Source organism: Sebastes umbrosus, chromosome 2, assembly GCF_015220745.1.
Source record: "Sebastes umbrosus isolate fSebUmb1 chromosome 2, fSebUmb1.pri, whole genome shotgun sequence".
Lineage (NCBI taxonomy): Eukaryota > Metazoa > Chordata > Actinopteri > Perciformes > Sebastidae > Sebastes > Sebastes umbrosus.
Window position 1 is genome coordinate 11,829,098 of NC_051270.1, and position 20,499 is coordinate 11,849,596.

Here is a 20,499-nt window from a genome sequence, read left to right on the forward strand (position 1 = left end):
TAAAATATCGCCAGTTTGGCAGGAGATTTGCTGCAGGGGCAGACTTGTGAAGAAACTTGGGAGCTGTGGTCCAAACAGATTAGACACCTGCCACCGGACAGCTCTGTGAGCGCCTCTCAAATGCTACTGTATGTCAAGAGCACAAGGTGAAACCAAAAACCTGCTGATAAACACGCTCCCCAATATCACTGAGGGGATTACTCATAAACAGCCCCACTGATAAAGAAGCGTCCCGGCTACACGATACAACACATACGAGCTGGGGTCAAATTCAGCTCTAATGTGTAAATAGACACCCGCTGTACTTGACCTGGACAGATTAATCACTGGGTGTGTGTGTGAGATCAGCAACACGGGTGTTATAAAAGTGGGTTGAAATAAAAGGAGGGCGTCTTTTTTTTCCATATCTGTGACTGAAATGCAGCCTGCTGTTGAGATATTTGTTTCCCCTGGATTTTCACTTTTCATCTTCAAAAATAGCCTCCAACTTCAAAAGCAAACAAAATATCACCATAATGTTTTACAGGGACCAGCTGTGCGTCTGAGGCAGACTTTAATTTCTAAAACATATGCAGTATATTCTATAGGGTTGCTATAATACCCCTATAACAAATTGTTTATTTGGCTTTTTTTTTGCAATCCGTGCATGATGTGCCACAAGAATATTAGTTATTTTTTCATTAAGTTCTTATAATGTAAAGAAGTGAGCGACTCTTCTTTATGGTGAGGAGTTCAGTGACTGCTCACGGCTATTCAATCATCATTTTATAAATGAGAAGGCTAATTGAGGACACACTATTTCAGCTTCTTCTGGTGAGACTGCACGTGAGGCTTGAGTTGACAGGATATGAGTTGTGTTTGGGCAACTTGTAAAACAAATTTAATTGTCCTTTGAATCAATTGACTTCTGAAATGAGTGTGTATCCAACCACTTTTTTTGGAATCCTAAAAAAAAATACATCACGTCAAAGTAAAGTGAGTCTGCAGCCTTTGGCACCTCCAGCGTTCATGTTAAGTGGAGTTATAAAACGCTCTTGAACACACTGTAAAGCGACCCCAGATAAGGTGGCAGAGAGTGATTTACCACTGTTTTTTTGCACTTCGCGGACTGTTTTTCTATTTCTCTGTGGAGTTCCTCTGGGACAGATTACACGTGTAATTTTCAGCAGTGAGATGGTTTAAGTGTCCTCCCCCCCCAACATAAATAAAACATTTCTATGAAGAAGGGGAAAAAAGGGGGGAGAAAAAAAAACATTAAGGAAGAGTGATGAACTATGAAGTCCTCGGAGGCCACAAGGGTTGAGGTTGGGAGAACTGAGGGATTCAGTTCTAGTGGCAAATAATACGTCTATTGAGGTGTGGTTGGATTATCAAATTGTGTTCATTATGCAAAACAAAAAATAAATTATTGATTTTATTTTGTTTAATTTAAATTCAAGGATGGATAATTATATAATCAGCCTCCAAAATGTTTCAACTATGCAGACACGTTGTCCAATTTTAATATAGCAATGACATCACACACACAAATACCCACAGAGCCCTACACTGCGAGCACCTTGACTCCTTGAAAGGCGCTGCTCATTGACCAATCTGCTCTGACAGCAGTGTGGCGTGAGCTCCTGACCCTGTGACTGCAAAGGGTCTGTGTTCAGTGGCCATGTAAGGGCTCCCTGGCGCTCACACTAGGGGGCGGGGGGGTTCTGCCCTGCCCTGGAGAAGGTGATGTGCGCACACACAGACACACATTAAAACACATACATGCAGGAGGAACTCAAACTCCACGCCAAAGCCCCTCAGGTATGCACAGCCACAGAGCAGTAAGTGTGTGCATCCAGTGCGGAGGCGGAGACACCGGCAGGTTCTTCCTCCTGTGACTGTGTACAGGTCCTGTCTGTATATCCTCGCCGGGCTCCTCCTTCACTCTGGTCACAAGGTGAGCAGCACAACTACTCCTGAAACACAGACTAATGCCTGTGTTTTGTGACACGACCCAATGTAGCATCCTCCTCAGCAGTTTTCAATCACACGTGTATCAAAGAAGACTTATTATGCTTATTTTCAGGTGCATACATGTATTCGAGGTTTCTGCTAGAACATGTTTACATACTTTAATGTTCAAAAAACGCATTATTTTTCCTCCGTTTTAGCTCCTGTCCCGCCCTCTCAAAAAGCCCAGTCTGCTCTGATTGGTCAGCTGGCCCACTGTTGTGGTTGGTCAACTGAACCAAACTCTTCAGACTCCACTCCAGCTCCACTCTAACTAGCTTTGTTTGAAGGCATGCCAAACTAGCCGCTAGGCAAAATGTGTTACTTGGTGACATCACCACGTTACGGAAGAAAAGGCGGGACTTCAACAAGGCAGTTCAGGAGCAGTGTTTCTGTGTGGGAGAGTAACTCCTTTTGGCGTGGACTTTGGGCTTTGTAACTTTGCAGACCGTTTATATGCACAAAAAACTATATAACACACCAAAGGGAAAAAGCACACAAGTATAATAGGTCCCCTTTAAAGATAAAATAACATAACAGCTAAGTATTATTCTCTTCCTTCAACACCAGGATCTCTGTGTAACTACATTTGTTAAATGGTAATAATAGAGTAGATGTGGTTGGCGAGGAAACATGTCCTCTAACATTACAATATTAATGGTTGTGATGAAGATTGATGAACTGTTTTCTTTCAGCGACTTCAGAGGGTCCAGGAGGGAGGAGGGGCACCACCACGCTGCCTGACTGTTTATTTACATTTGCCCTTTTTAAATGATCCCTTTCTTCTCAACATCTGCTCCACATTACCACACAGATATCTGTCCTAATGACCGCTGTAATGCCCGCGCTCACACACATTTGCTCCAACATATAAGCACTCACACACTGCCTGCAACATTACCATTATCCCCCGTTCATCTGGGACACTTTACCCTCTCCAAACCACCTTGCACAACAAATGGACCTTTTTCCTCACTGCTGGCCCTTTTGTTTGCTCCGAGCTTTTCCACTTTTCTTCCCAGTTTGGTGCAGTCTGATGGATGCAAATGGGCACTTACTTAATTGGATCAGTTCCCAAGATGGAGATAAACGGGGCACTGCCTTTTTTTCTCCTCCTCCTCCTCCCCAAGTTATTTTGAGCCGCGCTCAGTTCAGCGGTGTGTGGAGAGAACGTTAATGAGGAGGGGCGAGGAGACGCCGCCGCTGCCTGGACTCATTCAAAACTCTCTCGCTCCAGACCGGCCTTCAACTCCCACACACAATGAGGGAAGGAAGCTGCACAGACCCCCGTGTGCCACGGTGTCTCAATGCCAATTTAGTAAAGTGGCTGCTAGTGATGCAACTCGCAAAAACTGTCCAATCAAGAAGCACCGCACTGGCTGCTCTGGATTTGGTGCACGCTATTGGGTTTTTGTCATTCAACAGACAAATCAGATGGCAGCCAAATCTAAACATGAACATGAAGGGAAACAAATAAGCTTAGTTCATGTCCATGCTTGCTCATGTTACACTTAACACCTGAATGTTCCAGACATAGCAGATGATTACAGATGAAAAAACTATTTAGTAGTTTCTTTTTCTCTGAACGCCACAACCACCCATCCAAAAAGAAAAAAAAAAATCAAGCGGTGGCTGCATGCCAGTGGGAGTGTGTTGGCTGCTGCACCCTGATTAACAGAGTGGTTTACAGCCAACTCCAATAGGTAATCTCATCAGAGAGGGGCTTTAAACAGATAAAGACCACCCCTAACTACCTCACCCCCCCTCGCTAACCCAACTGCATCCCGTCCCACATGGGACCTCCCATCTAACGCGCTAACTGAGGGCTGCTAATACCTGGAGGAAGCTAACACGGCCAGCCACAAACCAGGCTCAAATCTTCTATTGACCTCATTTTCAATAAAGGAGCCGTTTCCAGTCTGATGGATGATTTGTTGGTCTTGCATGGAATGGCCATCTGGAAGGAAGGATATGATCTCTGTAGTAGGTATATGCATCACCTGCCAGCTAGGGTTCTCTGTATAGACTAAAGCTCGCAAGCAGCAGCTATGCGTCTGTCTATGCGTCGTACTCGAGCTAATATGTTTAAACCCAAAAAGAAAGAAAGGGGAGAAAAAAAGAAGAGCTAATTGAATTGTGCACCATATGGTCACTATTGGCTCAGGTTTTTTTTCATCTCAAGTCAAACATGAGGTTATTTTGATCCAATATGAGAAAATCCCTGCTTGCATCTGGAGACATAACAGCAGTTCATTCAGTTATCAAAAGCTTTGTAGCCGGGCCTCTTTGTTGCAGAATAAAGAGGAGGAATCCAAAACAAATCTGTGAAAGAGAGCTCTGGCTGCAGTAAAACCCCTTGTCCCGCACAGACTCCCTTTTTTTTTGTTTGGGGAGCTCAGATTGGGTTCACAGTAGCTGCACTTTAAGTATAGAAAGATCTGATTTATTAGCTTGTCAGGGGAAGCATTGTTCAAGAAAGCAATCAAAAAGCACTTACCTAGCTCCTCTAAAATTACTGCTTTTTTCACTGGCTAATTTGTGTAACTCCCATGGAGAGGCTGGCAAAGAGTTTGATGAGGCATATAATGATGATTAATGAATTTATTGCCCTGCTGCTCATCAAACGGTTGTAGTATATACTTCTCTCCCTTTCTTCCAATGTGTTGCGCAGGCTCTGGAGCGACAGAAGGGGCAGAGATGAGATAGTGTTGCCCTCCTCCCCGCTACCTCCCTGTGGCTGTTAACCTGAATGACCTGATGGGCATGAGAATGTAGAGGAGGGTCTGTACGGGCAGAGCGGGAGCACAATGGACAGTTTAATAAAAGGTTAAATTGGAAACGCGAGTAAACCTGCTGCAAGGTACGCATGCTCTCAACTTTCAGTCTCTGATCACTTTTGTGGGAAAAAGCCGGGGGGTAACCAGATCCACATGGCTTCTTCTGCCCTCCGCTACAACAACCTCCGTGCACCAGTCTCAAAGAGAGCAAGAGAAAAAAGAAAGCTGCTACAAAGTCTTAGTTGTGAGTCAACAAAAATCAGCGAGTACACAATCTATATATGGCGTTCGCGTATAGCGTTATTCAGTTCAAACAAGGCCTGCTCTCAACACAAATGATGATTAACGACTGGTGGGTTTGTGTGCGTCAGTGGTGGTGCGCTTGTAAAGCGGTCACTATGGGGTCAAAAGCACTTCTACATATTTGCTAAATAAGCCCACCCCTCCCTCCGTCCAGCCTGCTCCCATAACTCCGAGGTCACGCATCTCTCCGTTCAACATTGTTTAGGATGTTTACACTCGATTGCACCCCATGCCTTCCTATCCCCTGCTCTTTGGCCAACTGTGCTTGATTAAGTCCTTGCTTGTTCACCATTGCCAGCAACTAAAGAACGCATTGTTGCAACTCCATCCCCCCCCCCCCAAACCCACCATCACACACACACACATCCCCACCCCCACCATCACCCTCTTTTGAGATCAGCTCCCAGGATAGGCTGTTTCTGCATTCACTGATTCATTAGGTTGGTCCCTTAAATACATCAAAGAGCTCGTTCTCTCGCACAATAAACCAATAAAAGCAATTATAACCCCGTATCTTCGAGGCAATGTCGTTCTCTTGGGTGTTAACGTTAGATAATGAAAGAGCTTGATGACATAAGTTTTCAGAGAAAGCTGCACTTTCTAGTGTGCATATACTCTTCTTCCGCTGATGGTGGTTCTTTCAAAGCGTGCAGTGCAAAATAGCACATGCCACAGTTTCCCCCTCAAATAACATGCATGTAATTTGCCCATATATCATAACCCCCTAAATTAGAAGCCATATAAAGTCTTTTAGAAGTACAGTGAGAAGCCAGAGCAAATATATTGGTGCTCTGGCTCTCATGCGTTTAACATTAAATGTAACCAGTTAAAGTTCTTTAAATATTCATCGCCCTCCCTTGCTCTCTCCCTCCTCCTGTTTGATGGAGTGGATGGAGAGGTTTAGGTAGAGGCCGCCCTGGCTCTGATAACCTCTTTCGCCGGCATGGCGGAGATGAAATGCATTTGTCAAAAAGGAGAAATTGAGATTCACTCAGCGCTGCCAGATATTGCTTTCATTCCCCTTTTCTCAAAACAAGAGACGGCAACCCAATCAGGGGAATCGGCATATGCAGATCTCGGCGATAAATTTTTCATGAGCATGTTTCATCGTAAAGCAGATAAAAAGGGGAGAAGGGGGAAAGTGGTTATTAAACAAAAGATGGAATCAACAGAGTGAAAAATGGCGTAGAAAATGAAGTTTCTAAATGGGTGTTTTGCTTCACAAGCCGTTTCAATTCTCTGACAAGTGTGCACATAGTACGACTCATTGTACTGCATACATGGGAACAGTTAAAACCTCCTATTATGCAGTTTGCTAGCATTTCTAGAATGTAAGTTTTCTGTGCCACAAGTTAAAAAAAGACATTTTGTTTCTGTCTTATTGGAAACACATTGAACAAACGGTCAGCAGGTTCACTTGCATATATCACCGGTTATAATCACACTGTCTGTCGCCTGTGGGAATCCTGGAATTTTAATGAATGATGCTTCGGCTTCCATACACATGAGCTTTAGTCTCTCTGGATGGGGCGAATGCGTGCGGAGCAGACCTCGTTCGAACAACATTTGCGAATACTTTTCATGGTTTATTTTAGCCTGACAGGTGCTAGACGGGTGGAGTTTGCCACATAAGATGATTAGAGGTATGCGAGGATGTTTACTGAATCACAAGAAAGAAAGATGTTGATTGTATGTTTGTTTTTTTGAGCGACAGCTTATCTGACAGCCTGAATTTAACTGACGCAGTAAACTCTACATTTCAGAGAACACAAAAAAAGGATTCCAAGTACAATTGTATTAAATTTGAGTATGTGTATTACAAATAAAATTGTGTTTGTAGTAAATGAAGATGGCCTTGTGAACAAAAGGTAATCAGTTAAAATCCACATAATGGCTAATAATAAATTCCAGGAAAATGTTTAACTCATTAAGCACATTCAATATGCCTTTGTGCAAGGCGCATTTCATTTACACAATATATAAACATAGGCTTTACCATGTGGTTATTTCATATAGACTATGTTTTTATTGAATTACCAGAAAACATCCTACATTGTGATATATATTGTTATCAAGATATGAAATGACCTATATCTGGATAGAAGATTTTGGCCATATCGCCCTAGCCATAATTTTAAGTGTTTGCCTGAAATAAACTAAAAACGGTTTCACTGCTTTCCAATGTGGCAGCGTACTAGTAGAGGACGATTGCGATATCTCCTTCAGTCCTTGACCCCTTGACTGACTCACAAATGCACCAACTTCATTAGCAGGTCACCAGTCGGCGCTCGCACTGTCATTAGTAAATACACGAGTATTGACACCCTCATATACAGTAAAAACCCTTAAGCACATTATGTCATCGACTAGAGCGGTGTTACCTACAAGGCTACAGAGTTGATGAGGGGTCGCCCAACCAATTACAACTGTTCCACCTGAAGCAGTCAATAGCAAGTAAAACCCTGATTCATTATCAAAAGTGCATGGATAAAAATGCAAAGTAAAAAAAAAAAAGATATATGGAGCGGCATAATATGCGTACAGCTAGACAGTCCTATTTTGTGTGCATAATTGCTTTAATGTGGGCTATTAAGCCTAAGTGGATATGATTTTACTATCTGCCCTACATTCAGTATTATCGCTGCCGTGATCAATACTTATGATTTGTAAGACACCAGCCATCGATGGCACAGTGTACGCGTTTGACCTTGTGAGGAAGAGCTCTTTCCTTGTTCTTGAGACGATCAAAGGGCACAAGGATGCTGGAGGACAAAGGATAAAGGACCGCAAACACAGGTACGTACTGCAGACGCACAGGACACACTGATACACTTTATCTACAGTATATATGTGACTTTTACAGACTATGAGCACCCCTTTTCCTCACACATTCACTTCTGTAAAGATGTATCACACAATGAGTCAACATTAAAAAAAAGGCTTTGTATGGCCAGGTGTAATATGCCTGGCATCCACACTACTCTGGCATTTAAGGACCCCTAAAACAGAGACGTTTGAAAACACTGCTGATGCCGTTTTAGTTTGAAAACTCTGGGGTTATGTAATTCAACATAATCTGTGTTTATAAAGGTTAGTTTTTTAAATGAACACTAACACACACATCAGGTATGAACAGCAGCTGTGAAACAAGTCGAACACTTACCTGAGGTTCACCACTTTTTGCTGAGGTGCATTCTGGGAGATCTGAGTGCTGCTGAGAGGTCGAAGGTCAGCAAGTCGCTGCCGCATCCTGATGGTCAACTCTGGACTGAGACGCCACACGAAGACACAGCTGCAAACAAACGGAGGTTTCATTAGTACTTTTATTAAATATACTGTATATCTCTACATGTTGTGGTGTAAAATAATAGATTCTGTATAATAAATAATGTCCTCATGAGGATCAAAAAAAAAAAGAAGAAAACTCTGGGGTTGTGTTTTAGTCTGGACCGGCAGAAACGGAGCCGTTTGAAAACAATAATGCGGGCACCCACGTTCGCTTCTTAATTGGGTCTTATTAGTCACTACGTGTCCTTCCATGATTCATCACGCCCCTATCATGCGACACTTTCCGGAAGAAAACCAACAACAATCAGCCGTGATTGCCATGCGACTACCAGTGGTAAATTCAACATGGACAACGAATTGCAGGCGTTGCTGACCTAGTTGTCTATGCTAGCAATTTTTGTGCAGTTATATTCTGCATTTTATAATGTTACTACTGCCTACTTGTGCAGGAGGCAAGCTGTTATTCGAGCAATTTGGAGGAGGGCGATGGACAAAACGGAGGACTTTCCTTTTGTTATTCTTGCTTATTTTGTTATGCGCAACTATTGAGAAGTTCACAAAGAAACAAACAATAAATGCTGCTCTCCAGTACGACAGGGACTTTGTGTTGTCTGTGAGAACAGATAACGAAATTGAGCGGAAACGAGTGAGACATTTGTTGTCGACCAAATTTCTTGACCCATAATGTAGTAAAACTTTTGATTTGTAACATGTTTCTTTTCACTAAATTCATCTCTGAGTGTGTGAAAGATAGAAGGAGATCTTAAGTATTAAACGAGACATTTTAAAAGGAAGTACAATAATACTCTGTTGTATTTACTGTAACTGTGCAACCAACCCTAGAGTAGACAAATCTGCTTCCTGTTTACACTGACATGCATGCCAAGTGTCTGAATGGTCATGTGATATGCGTTTTCAGGCATATTATATGGATGGACATTATTTCTAAAACGGTGCTAAATTGCTTGTGTTTTTTTCGTTTTAAAACGCGGTTTTAAAATGAAAATGCATTGTAGTCTGGCTATTCGAACAATTAATATTCAATGACATCAAATTGAAAGCATGCAGGCAGACGGAAGGGTGTAACGATGTGGGAAAGGGAAAGATTTGAGGCTTTGACTGGGCTTCTGGCCTATACATTCCTTCTTAACACAAGGCCTGTTTTTGGAGTGCTTTTGCCGTGTAAGCAAGTGACACAAACACACACCCACACACACTAACACACAAACACGCGCATCAGATTAGACGTTGAGCCTGAGTGACTTAAACAGGAGAAGATAACTCTCTGTATGGTGACAGATGGATAAGCAGAGCTATCTCAGGCTGTAATCTTGGAATAGTTTGAGACACTTTGTGTTTTGGCAACAGACGAACACGATATGTGATCTCCCCCTGAATGAATGAGCAATAGTGTTTTTAAGACAGAGGGATCTGTTTTTGATTCGTGTTGTGTCATGTTTTTACCGTAGGCGATCAGACACCAACATCTGGCGCGATCATCCCCCAAAACCAAACAAAAATGTCACTGTAAGATAATACGAGACACTAAAATTCAGACACACCGCAGGTAAATAGCTTGCGCATATTTCAGGTCTGTATCTCATCTCTATTTTCTGGCTATGACGTATCTTTTCACAGTAATATATATGTTTGTCAGTGCATGCACAGGTATGTGTGAATACACTAAGCACTGATCAGTCATCTCAAGTTGTGGGAGACCAATTAAGATGTACTTGCCCCGAGATCAATAAAGAAAACATCAGAGCGGAAGAACTCCCAGCCTCATTAGACACTGGTCAATCAGTTGCTGATAAAGATCTCCTGTGTGCATGTCTACACGTGTCTGCATACACTCGCGTATGTGTATTTTACAACAATACACGCGTTCGCAAATTAATATGAACACTCCGACACACTCGGGGGGATATATGTAAGCATCAAAGACATTACTTTTAAGCGTTGATTAAGATACAGAAATCATTTAAACCCCTCTGATCTCCCTGTCAGTCATGTATGTTATCCAGTAGAGCATTATTCTTGCATCAACTTGTCCAGAGTCTCGTGTTTCCACTCGAGCCGAGTCTGACCGCAGGCATTTCTTGACCAGCTGCTGGGGCAGCGTTTTACTGAAGTCCGTCTTCGCTGTCTGTATGTATGGGTGAATGCGGCCGAGTCTAAAGGAAGCAGGACCAGAGGCACCTAATACAACACAATGATCAAGTGCTGGTAGCATGAGTAGCCGGAGTACACAGGGCTATTAGATGTGAGTGATACGGTTGAAGTTACTCCTGTGAACTTTGCCGTGACTAGACGCTTGGTACTGCTTTTTTTTTGGGGGGGGAGGGTTCTTGGGGGGAAACCACTTGAGTTGGGAGTGTGAGGGGGGGTGTATGGCCTAACAGTCGATATTTATCCCAGCACCACACAACTCCCCTCCTTGTTTCCAGTTGGATTCCACTTATAAGTGCTGCCATTCTTTCCCCCCATTGAGCAGAGGCAACACGTGTTTGTGACCGCACTCTCCCTCTCTGTCTTTCGCCCTCTCGCTCCCTTTCCAACCGAACCCGGCTATTAACACAAACACTGGCTGACACTTGTTTGCGCTTTTAATTGTGTCTGGATGTTATGTCTCTTGTGAACATATACATTAGCATTTCTCTGGCACAGTATAATCACTCCTTCGACCACAACACCATGCAGACAGAGAGCAGGAAATTACCACATGCAATCGCGTTTGCTGCACAAACACATTTTGGCTTCGCTCGGCTCCTGCGTGGTCTGCCGCTAACTTCGCGTTGGCTTGTGAGTAAGTGCTCTTTGTAGATGCTTTAATTATAGAAATTATCCTTCCAGTAATGTCAATGGTGTCAAATAATTAGAAGACTATGAAATAATGTGGAATATAGATAGCAATGATGAATTGATGTTTGATAATTAGTATAGAGCTCCTGTTTTTAAAAAAAAATGAAATAACAATGTCGACGCTATATCATTTTTTCTACCTGCAGACTCCTGTGATTATCAAAGACTTCACACTAACACTGAAATGATTCAGACTGTCAGAACGCATTTAGATTTTTCTCATTTTTCTCTCACTGATATAACACGACCCACAAAGAAAACCTCCTACTCTTCAAGGCCTCTCCGCATACTGCGAACAAAGCAGTGGCGTGCCAAGGATTACACTGTAAAATATGCATGTCCCAATGAAATATGTATATAGCCGTGTGTCATCAATGACATGGCTTCTACAAAGGCTGCAGCGAGTACACAGGAACGCATGTTTCTCTGATTCTATTCCCTTGACTTTAATTGGTGCCGACGCAAGAAAAGACTCATCTGGGGGAATAATTAAGCCTGACACCGATGTATTTGGTGTGCATCTTAACACGTTTCACTGAACCACTCATTTACTTTATTTGAATAACTCCTAGAATGGTAATAAAAAAGCATGCAATAAAAAGAGGCTCAGCGCGCCAGCCGGCATTGTTTCGAAATTAAACGCCCCAAATATCTTCAGGAAATAAGATTGTTTTCCTGCGGATGGGGGCCTAATCTACTCAGTCATGGTGGTTTGAAGGGGGAATGTTTTCAAGTTTTAACAGGGTTGGTTCCAGCATTCCCACCACCACCACCACCACCACCACCACTAACTACGAAGAGGGGCTTCTCTTTCCCTCTCTCCGCCACCAAAGGGAAAGGAGGTTACATGGATGAGCTGCGAATTACACCCTGGAACAGCCGAAGCTGCAAAACCAGCTTGGATGCCAAGGACCTGTGAAGTGCCACTGTTGATTAAATGATATTTATCATGATGAGCGCTGAATCGTCTGCGTACAGTAAAGTGAAACTCTGTCTTCTAAGCAGAGATTAAAGAGAAGGCTTTTTTGGATTCATTACAAGAACTAAGCCCAAGGCTATAGGGCCACCAGATAATCTCCTCATGACTCAGACTCCCACAATCAACACAATAGCATTAGAACCATAACAGTTTGACAACGGCCAAGTACAAGAGGGTGCAACCAGAGGGAAGCGGTGTTAGCTAGTTGCCTCTAGCTGCTTGGCTCTGGGTCTCAGGTGTCTGCTCCTCTACAGGTATGTGTTACCATAATAGAGTAGTTAAGAGGGCCTCTTGTCGAGGGCCCTTCCCTCCTGTCTCGGCACACTGACTCCAGTGTGAACAGGGGTGCCTGGCCGATTTAGCGCAGTCTTGTTGGATTGAGTATTGCACAATGGAAACTGTCATGCGGCTTGTAATGTGTAATTGAACTTGGAGCCATTTTGCTTGAGAATATTCAGACCCAGCTCGATTGGATTTCACTTGGAAAAAGCCGACAGACATCCCGCACACTGTTTGCTCAGAGGCTCCTTTTTTTTGAGCAGGAAACACAGGCTGGGGAACACTTCTCAAGAGTCGCTTTTCCCAAATGGCTACATGTCCAGTACAGTTGCACCCTTCTCTTATGTCCCCAAAACCACAATCAACCCCACGCCCTCCAACCCCCGTGCTGCTTTCTCACAACCCACCCCACCCTCGCCGGGACTGTTTTGTCCTCTGGAACTTTCATTATGTGACGAGGATAAAAATACAGCACGCTGTGAATTTATGGTTCCTTAGGAGTTGCCATTGAAAATATGAACTTTTTCAGACATTCGCTCTGAGACCAAAGTAAGAAAACAGAGCAACCGCAGCGTTTATACAGAGTCACCGCAACATCGAGGCCTATAGTCGCTGCACTCGCACTTACAGCTTCTTGGTATTAAGGCGCAGACACTTTAGGCTCTCCACACACACATCCACCCACAGCATGAGTACACATTCATACAAGCATATAAACATTTAAACATATCCACATGTGTCCATTTGGGGAACATAAGCATCCAGAAACAAATGAAAACGTGCACATATCTGCACGCAGGAAAAGCACACAGACACACAGTTACCGTAATCCATTACGTCCTCTTGGATAAGTTATAAATGTTTATTAACTGTGCCAGTTTTAAAGGACAGTCCATATATTTTATTCCTTCCCAGTGTAAACCTCTCCTACCCATTTCAACCTCAGACACTGATGACACATCCTTTTAAACATCCCTTTCTCTTGCATGGACATATGACTCAATGATAATGACAGTATTGAGCGTTTTATAGAGTCATAATTACAATCATCTAAGCCTCCATTCTTGGGAGTTTATGTCCATCTCCCCACCTTTCTTTTTTTTCTGTCTCTCCCTCTCTCTCTCACACTGACAGCTGCTTTTCCTGGGAAAGTGCCTCTTTTCCTGCAGACGATAATCTATTGCCATCCCCCCATCGCTTACATGTAGCTACACGGTGAGTCAGTGCTGTAATTCCGTCATTAGCTGGATAATGTGTGTGCTGTCTGTGTGTTAAAACTCTAAGTGCCAGCTTTGGTGTGACCCCGGGGCAGCCTGTGGGTTTGACTGATGCCAGTCTACCCACCAAGCGTCATTTGAGCTCTGTAATGGGGTTTTTTTCCAGCTCACTTTGGCCTATATCGGCTTAGGGTATCAGGAACTTCACGTGTGTGGACTTCTCCTTCTACCGGACAAAACGTTCCTGGAAGTATCAATTGTTTTTGGTCACAAAGTTTTAGAAGCTATAAATGAAAATGGGCAACTGATAATCAAAGAGTTACTGTATATAAAACAAACAAAAAAGGGATGATACTTAGGTATTTTAACAGTGGACACTTATTAAAGAGGACCTATTCAAACTTGTATTTTGGGTTTCTATTAGAACATGTTACATGCTGTAATGTTTGAAAAACACTTTTTCTCATACTGGCTGTGCTGCAGCATGTCTTTTCACCCTCTGTCCGAAACGCTCTGTTTGAGCTCCTCTAACTAGCTTTGTTCGAGGGCGTTGCAAACTGGCTGTTTGGCAGGTATTATGCAAATGTGTTTCTTGGTAACTTTGCAGACCTTTTACATGCACAAAAAACTATGTAACACACTATAGGAACGGGGAAAAGCACAAAAGCATAATAGGTCCTCCTTAAATTGCTTGAGAGTATGTGGAAGCTCATAACTGTCTCGCACTCCACCTTTTCTCTTTTCCTAACCCTACTTGTTGACTCTCACTGACACAGGATTGACACCAGTTCACAGTAACCCCCAATCACCTCCGGCCACTTTCCCCGCAGCCAGCCGTTACAGTGGGAGCATTCACCACACATGCCCGCAAGAGACAGACACCTCTAAATCAAAAGTGGAATTACAGTAAAACACGGGTTGTATTACGCCCAATACTTTAAGATACATAGAAAGACACAGCCAAATTGATAAAACATGTCTCGGCTCAGTCCCCACCTGTCTTTTTCCAATAACAAACCCGCACAATTAAGTTCTAAACTCTGCCATAAATCTTCCAGGACGCATGTTTAAAGAGTCCCTCCAGGCAGGCAGACATTTGCTTTTGATTGCAGCGTGAGGAAGAAAGAAAGAAGTTCATGTCTGGGTGTTTGGATTGTTATTTAAAATGACATATGTATTTATATATAGAGTATATAGGCTACATATATACATGTTTGTGGTTGATGTACATATAAAAATGCACAGAAAAGTCCTTAAAAAATGCACACAGACACACATGCCTCTACTCTGCATGTGTGTGTGTGTGTGTGCACGTCACATTCAAACACCGTATTCAATCACAGATGAGCTCCTACCAGCCCATGACAAATCTCCACCTGTGTGTGGGATCAGTGTTGTTGTACATGTGGGAGCTCGCCCTGATCCCACAGCCTATGCACTATCACCTACCACCTGAGGCCCAATCTGACTGACTTACTGACTGACTGATGGGAGAATCTCGCCTGACAAAAAGCGTCGGTGATTGATCACCAAGGCTCACCTGAGCACCTGAGGGGGGCCCAGCGTGCCAAGGACTGCGGGCCCCAAGCAGGTGCACCTTTCCTGGGCTTGTCCACCTGACTCCCTGGGGCAGATTCCCCCAGCACGTGGGTCATCACCAACTGCTACGTGTATGTACACAATCTACCGCCGACTGCGTCATACCAGACCTAAAACATATACAGTATACACCCTGGGGACAGGAAAATTAATTAGACGCTAAATCATTTATACTTCGAGACAAGTGTCTTTTCTGTTGATCTTGAAAGGAGCCCACTGACGAAGCAGGTCTCAGAAATAACCTTGGGCTATTACACTGACTAGTCTGAGAAATAGGATTTCGCCTCATTAAAAATAAATTAGGCCATTTTACACCGTTCAAGAGCAGGCCAAATTGCGCTAAGGAAAGGACAATTAGCGCAGAATCAATCCCTCTCTTCCTGTTTCCTTTTTTTTTCTCCTTCTCGTTTTGTTGTTGTTTTATTTTAGCACCATAATGAATGCTAGGAGAGGAACACATAAACCATGAGATTCTTGGAAGACGAAAAGGCAGACAAACCCCCATCTCGCTCATAGCTATGTCTGGATTGCCTTCTGCGCCGAGATAGGAGTCAACATGTTTAGCGACATCAAAAGAAAACCTGATACCTTAAGTATAAGAAGATTAACACTTGCAGTGATCTTGAGCTTAGGCTTCTCCAGGACTTTCAACAGACTGTGCCAGAAGGGACAATTACCGATGAATTGGCACCAACATCTCGTAGTTATTTAACAAAATCTGGCACAGTGTATAAGCTCTCGTCCTTAAGACTTCCTTTCAAGTCTGGCCCCGGTATCAGAAGGCTAACAGATTGGGGAATGTGACGAGAGCCGACAGCAGGGGAATCTGCAGGAACACTCAAAGAGGGAGGTGGGGGAGAAAAAAGAAAACAAGCAAGCAAGACAGAAAGAAAGAAAAACAAAAGGAGACAAAGAAGCAAACAAAGAAACAAAATCCTATCACTCCGTAGACATTTTATTTCCTGACTTTAGGGCTGTGTCATATCTCAGGGTGGATATTTGTGGTGTGTCAAGCTCACTGGTATGCCTGTGGGTTTTTTACTGTGTACCTAAGTGGACTCGATATGACAACTTTAGGAATGTGACATTGTGTAAAACAAATGCTGACAGTCTGACACAGAGCCATAGCTGCACGCAGAAACATGCACATACACACAGACAAAAAATAAAAATACACATTAATCGTATAATAATTTAAATAGCATATTATTTCACGATTATTGCTATTTAGAGTAATTCATAATACTTATGTGTCTCACGCACACACACAGATTCAGCTACAGAACACCTGTAAGAGATGTTACGTTGCCACAAGCGCTCTGCTAATCCTTACCTTGAGCACCGCGCACTCACCACAGGACTTCTAGGGGTTTATAGAGTACACTACTCTTTACACATATATCACTCTCTATTAATCCAAAGTACATACTGTATGCTTGTACCTACAACGATTTTGTACAGCGAAAGTAATCTGCCTGTCAGAGGGGATGCCAAAAGAGGAAGCCGCATGGGGGAGTCATCGACAAAGATGTCTCCTTCCCTGCAGGAAACTCTGACAGTGCCCTTGCATATCACCTCCAGAAAAACACAAGCAGGGAGCAACAACTTGGGTGAAATATCCTAATAACTACAACTTTTATTTTTGTGAAACTTGCACTAAGTTATATTTTTGACATTGGCATTGAATGAAATGACGCTCATAGTGTTGAGATCATGGAGAATTCTCACTCAGCAAATCTGCAAATTGGTAGAGCTTTTTGCCTATTTAAAGTTCACTGTTTTGGCTTCATAAACGACACATTTACCGTATAGATAGGTCTCAGCTGCTCTCATCAATCTTGTAAACCTTTTCCAGAAACAAATATACAAAAAAGAGCTGAGAAACCCACTGTATACTACTGTACCTGCAGCACTTAATGGTAAATATTCAGAGTTAGCAACTGACTGGTTCAAAAAAGTTGAACATCTAGCCAGGAGCTGGCAGAGACCATGCGGCAACCTCCGGTGCTGAGCAGTTAAGCCACCGCAGAAGTTCCAAAAACTGCAGCTCTTCGAATAGCCACTTGAGGCTGGTTTCAGCAAATTAGCTAATCCCCACAGACCCCCATGTTAAAATGCCCGACTTTACAGCAGAAATAAACATGTTTACAGCCCGCTACAAAAAAATGGTTTTGGTCTCTATAGACAATATCCCTGTTCATGACAACTGTATGAGGGGTGAATTCTTATATAACTCACCCATTTAACTTATAATAAGGCGTAGAGTTAGGCATAATGAGGGCGTGGCCCCTTTGAGTGACAGGTGGGTGCCGTACCAGATAGCTAGCTGCTGGATGTCTGCTCTGCTCACCCGGGCCCGCCTCAGATCCACCAACCTTGTTTTAAGACGGTGTCGTTGCTGCCAAGATGGCAACCGCCGGAGCCACCCACTTTGAGCGTCACAACTGCTCTTCAGAAACCTATGGGTGACGTCATGGAGACTAGGTCCATATTTTATACAGTCTAAGACCAAAATAAGTATAAATATTTCACTTGTATATATAGCATTTGCTAATGTTGCTCTGTTTACTGGATGTGAAACTAGGAGTCAGTTTGGTGACCTGTTATCTTCAACAACATTCTGAGAAGTGGTGTATGTATATGGATTTGCTAACTTGTTTTGATGTATCTCTGTCCCCCTGGCCACACATTGATTAATGTAGCTTTAACGTGTCTGTCGTCAACTGCTATTTAGGGACAGTTCAACTGTAAGTAAAACCTGTTTAAAAAAACTCATTAGTCTTCAAGAATGTTTGTGTGTGCCAGTGAGAAAATGAGCAGCCACTCCTCATGTGGATATTTTGTGGTTTTCTAATAGCACGGATAGTCTGTCCAGTGTCTGCGCGACGTGCTTATGTGATGAGGTAATAACTATGTAAATTGCAGAACATTTGTCTCTCCCCATGTCAAACAAGGCTGTTGAAACATGGGGTAGGTGTTTAGAGGCAGAGAACAGCTTTCAGTGAGTGTGCATGTTTCTGCTACAGAGGTCTTAAACATTAATCTTCATGTTGTCAAAGCAAATCTACGGGAAAGATAATGACACATGGACTGAATTCTTTTCTTTACAGAAATATCAACCAAATGATTATTTTGAATAGACCTGCAAAAATGTTCATTAGGAAACTTTTTCTTTGCCTAAACCTAACTTCCTGTGAAAACAGAAATGTATTTTGAAAGAACACTATGCATGTATATTGACACGCCGTACCTGATTGGTCCAAAAGTAACGCAAGAGGGGTACCCCGTGAGTTGGGATCCAATGCCAAGGGGCAATGACCAAGTGGCAGTATTTAACGATTTGGGAGTGAGAATATGTTGAAATACCAGGGTGAGTCATTACCACAACAGGATGGTTAATGTTGGCCAGCTAAAACTAAGATTGTGGTCTTTTGTCAATGCTGAAAAGTCAATGTTGACTTCAGGTGAAATGCATCCATCTACATTCCTGATCTCCACACTTTCCCTCTGCTACATGATCATCGCATAACTTTTGACATTGGCACTAAATGTTGAATGTAAATCTCTATTGGAAATTAGTTGCATGTGAACATTGTTGCGTTACTAATGAGAAAATGCGTGTCATCTGTCATCCTTCATGAGAAGTTGGTTTACATCCAGTTGTTAACAACAGACACGATCTAAACCATCAACTTGACTAGATTTTAACAGAGCAACTCGTTTCCAGCCATTATGGGTCATCAGCTTTAATAGACCTGAATAGATGCCACGGCACGTTCCATGTTGTAAAACTCCCAGCCTGCATTTTTTTAAAAAGCTGTGAGTGATCCGACGCAGAACTCCGAGACATGGTAAAGATAACAGGTGACAAGACAAGCGGCGCCAGTTCGTTGTTGGATCTAGAGGCTGCCTTGGGATACTGTGACAGACGTTGGATTCTGACACATCTCCGCGGCGGATGGGGAGGAGCAGGAAAAGTGAGTGATTTGGCGTTGTTTTGGAGAAATTCCCTCCAGTCATAGTGCTCTCTCATTCCCTAACCCTCTCCGGAGTGGCTTTGACAGATAGACGGAGGAGACGTGACCTGAAACAAGCGGCTGTTTGATCATCTCCATGCCGCTTTCATTCTGTCACAAAGATCTACGCGAGATCACATAATATTAAAAAAGATTTCAGTATTATTAAAGTGAAAATAAGCTTGCTAGTGCCAATGCATTATACATCAATAACTCTGACAAAATCAATTTTGTAAGTAAACTGATGAGCCAGGGGAAGAAAGAGAAATTGTGATAAGTCTCAAGAAGGGTATAATGTAGGCCACAGAGAGATTTGGTATGTGTGTGTGGGTGTGTGTTAGTGTTAGAGAGACAGGAAGAGAGAAAGATTCAAGTAGATCCGAAAGTGTCATGTGCAGTGAAAGTACATTTTTAACTCCAATTTTACACTTTCCAAACCATCCACAACCAGACAGTGGGCAAACATTACGTGTGTTTTTGTTAGGAATCCATGTATTATTTACAAAGGGTAAGGTCTATCTAGAGACAAATACGCACACACACACCAAAATCTGAACACTCGCACACACACTAACTCAATGCTATCCCAACACCTCATAAAGTCAGAGACCGCCCACGCCCAAACAAATTTAAAACAATCGGGAGGGCTTGGCAGCAGCAGACTGCTCTAGTCATTACTCTGGTCTCAGTGACAGCTCACCCTGCTCACCTCATCTGTCTGCCCCCCTTCTATAAAGACCGGCCTTATGGGCAGGCCCCCGACCCCTTCTCACAACCTTCCTCAGACACTGGCCCCGAGACCCTCTTCTGACAATTTAGGCACGGTGTGGATACTTTTATTCCCAACCACTATAGCTGGGGACGGACTTCAGCATGACTTTCAAAAGTAACTTCTATGCTAAAGCTTTCAACACAGCGTCACAAAAACAGTTTTTCAAATCTCGCATTCACAAATAACACACAATATCATACACCTGGCAATATCATTTGCTAACATTGGTTTATTTTTTTACATATTTTAGGACTTCTACTCTCACACAGGTTTACATAGGATTTTTTTTTTCTTTTAATTTAACATCTTTGAGCTGTACTGTTTGGACTGGTGCAGGCCAGATTATCTCATGTCCCCAGGTTTACAATAACTGCAGGAGCAGAGTAAACACCGGGGTGTGATGAATAAACGACACAAA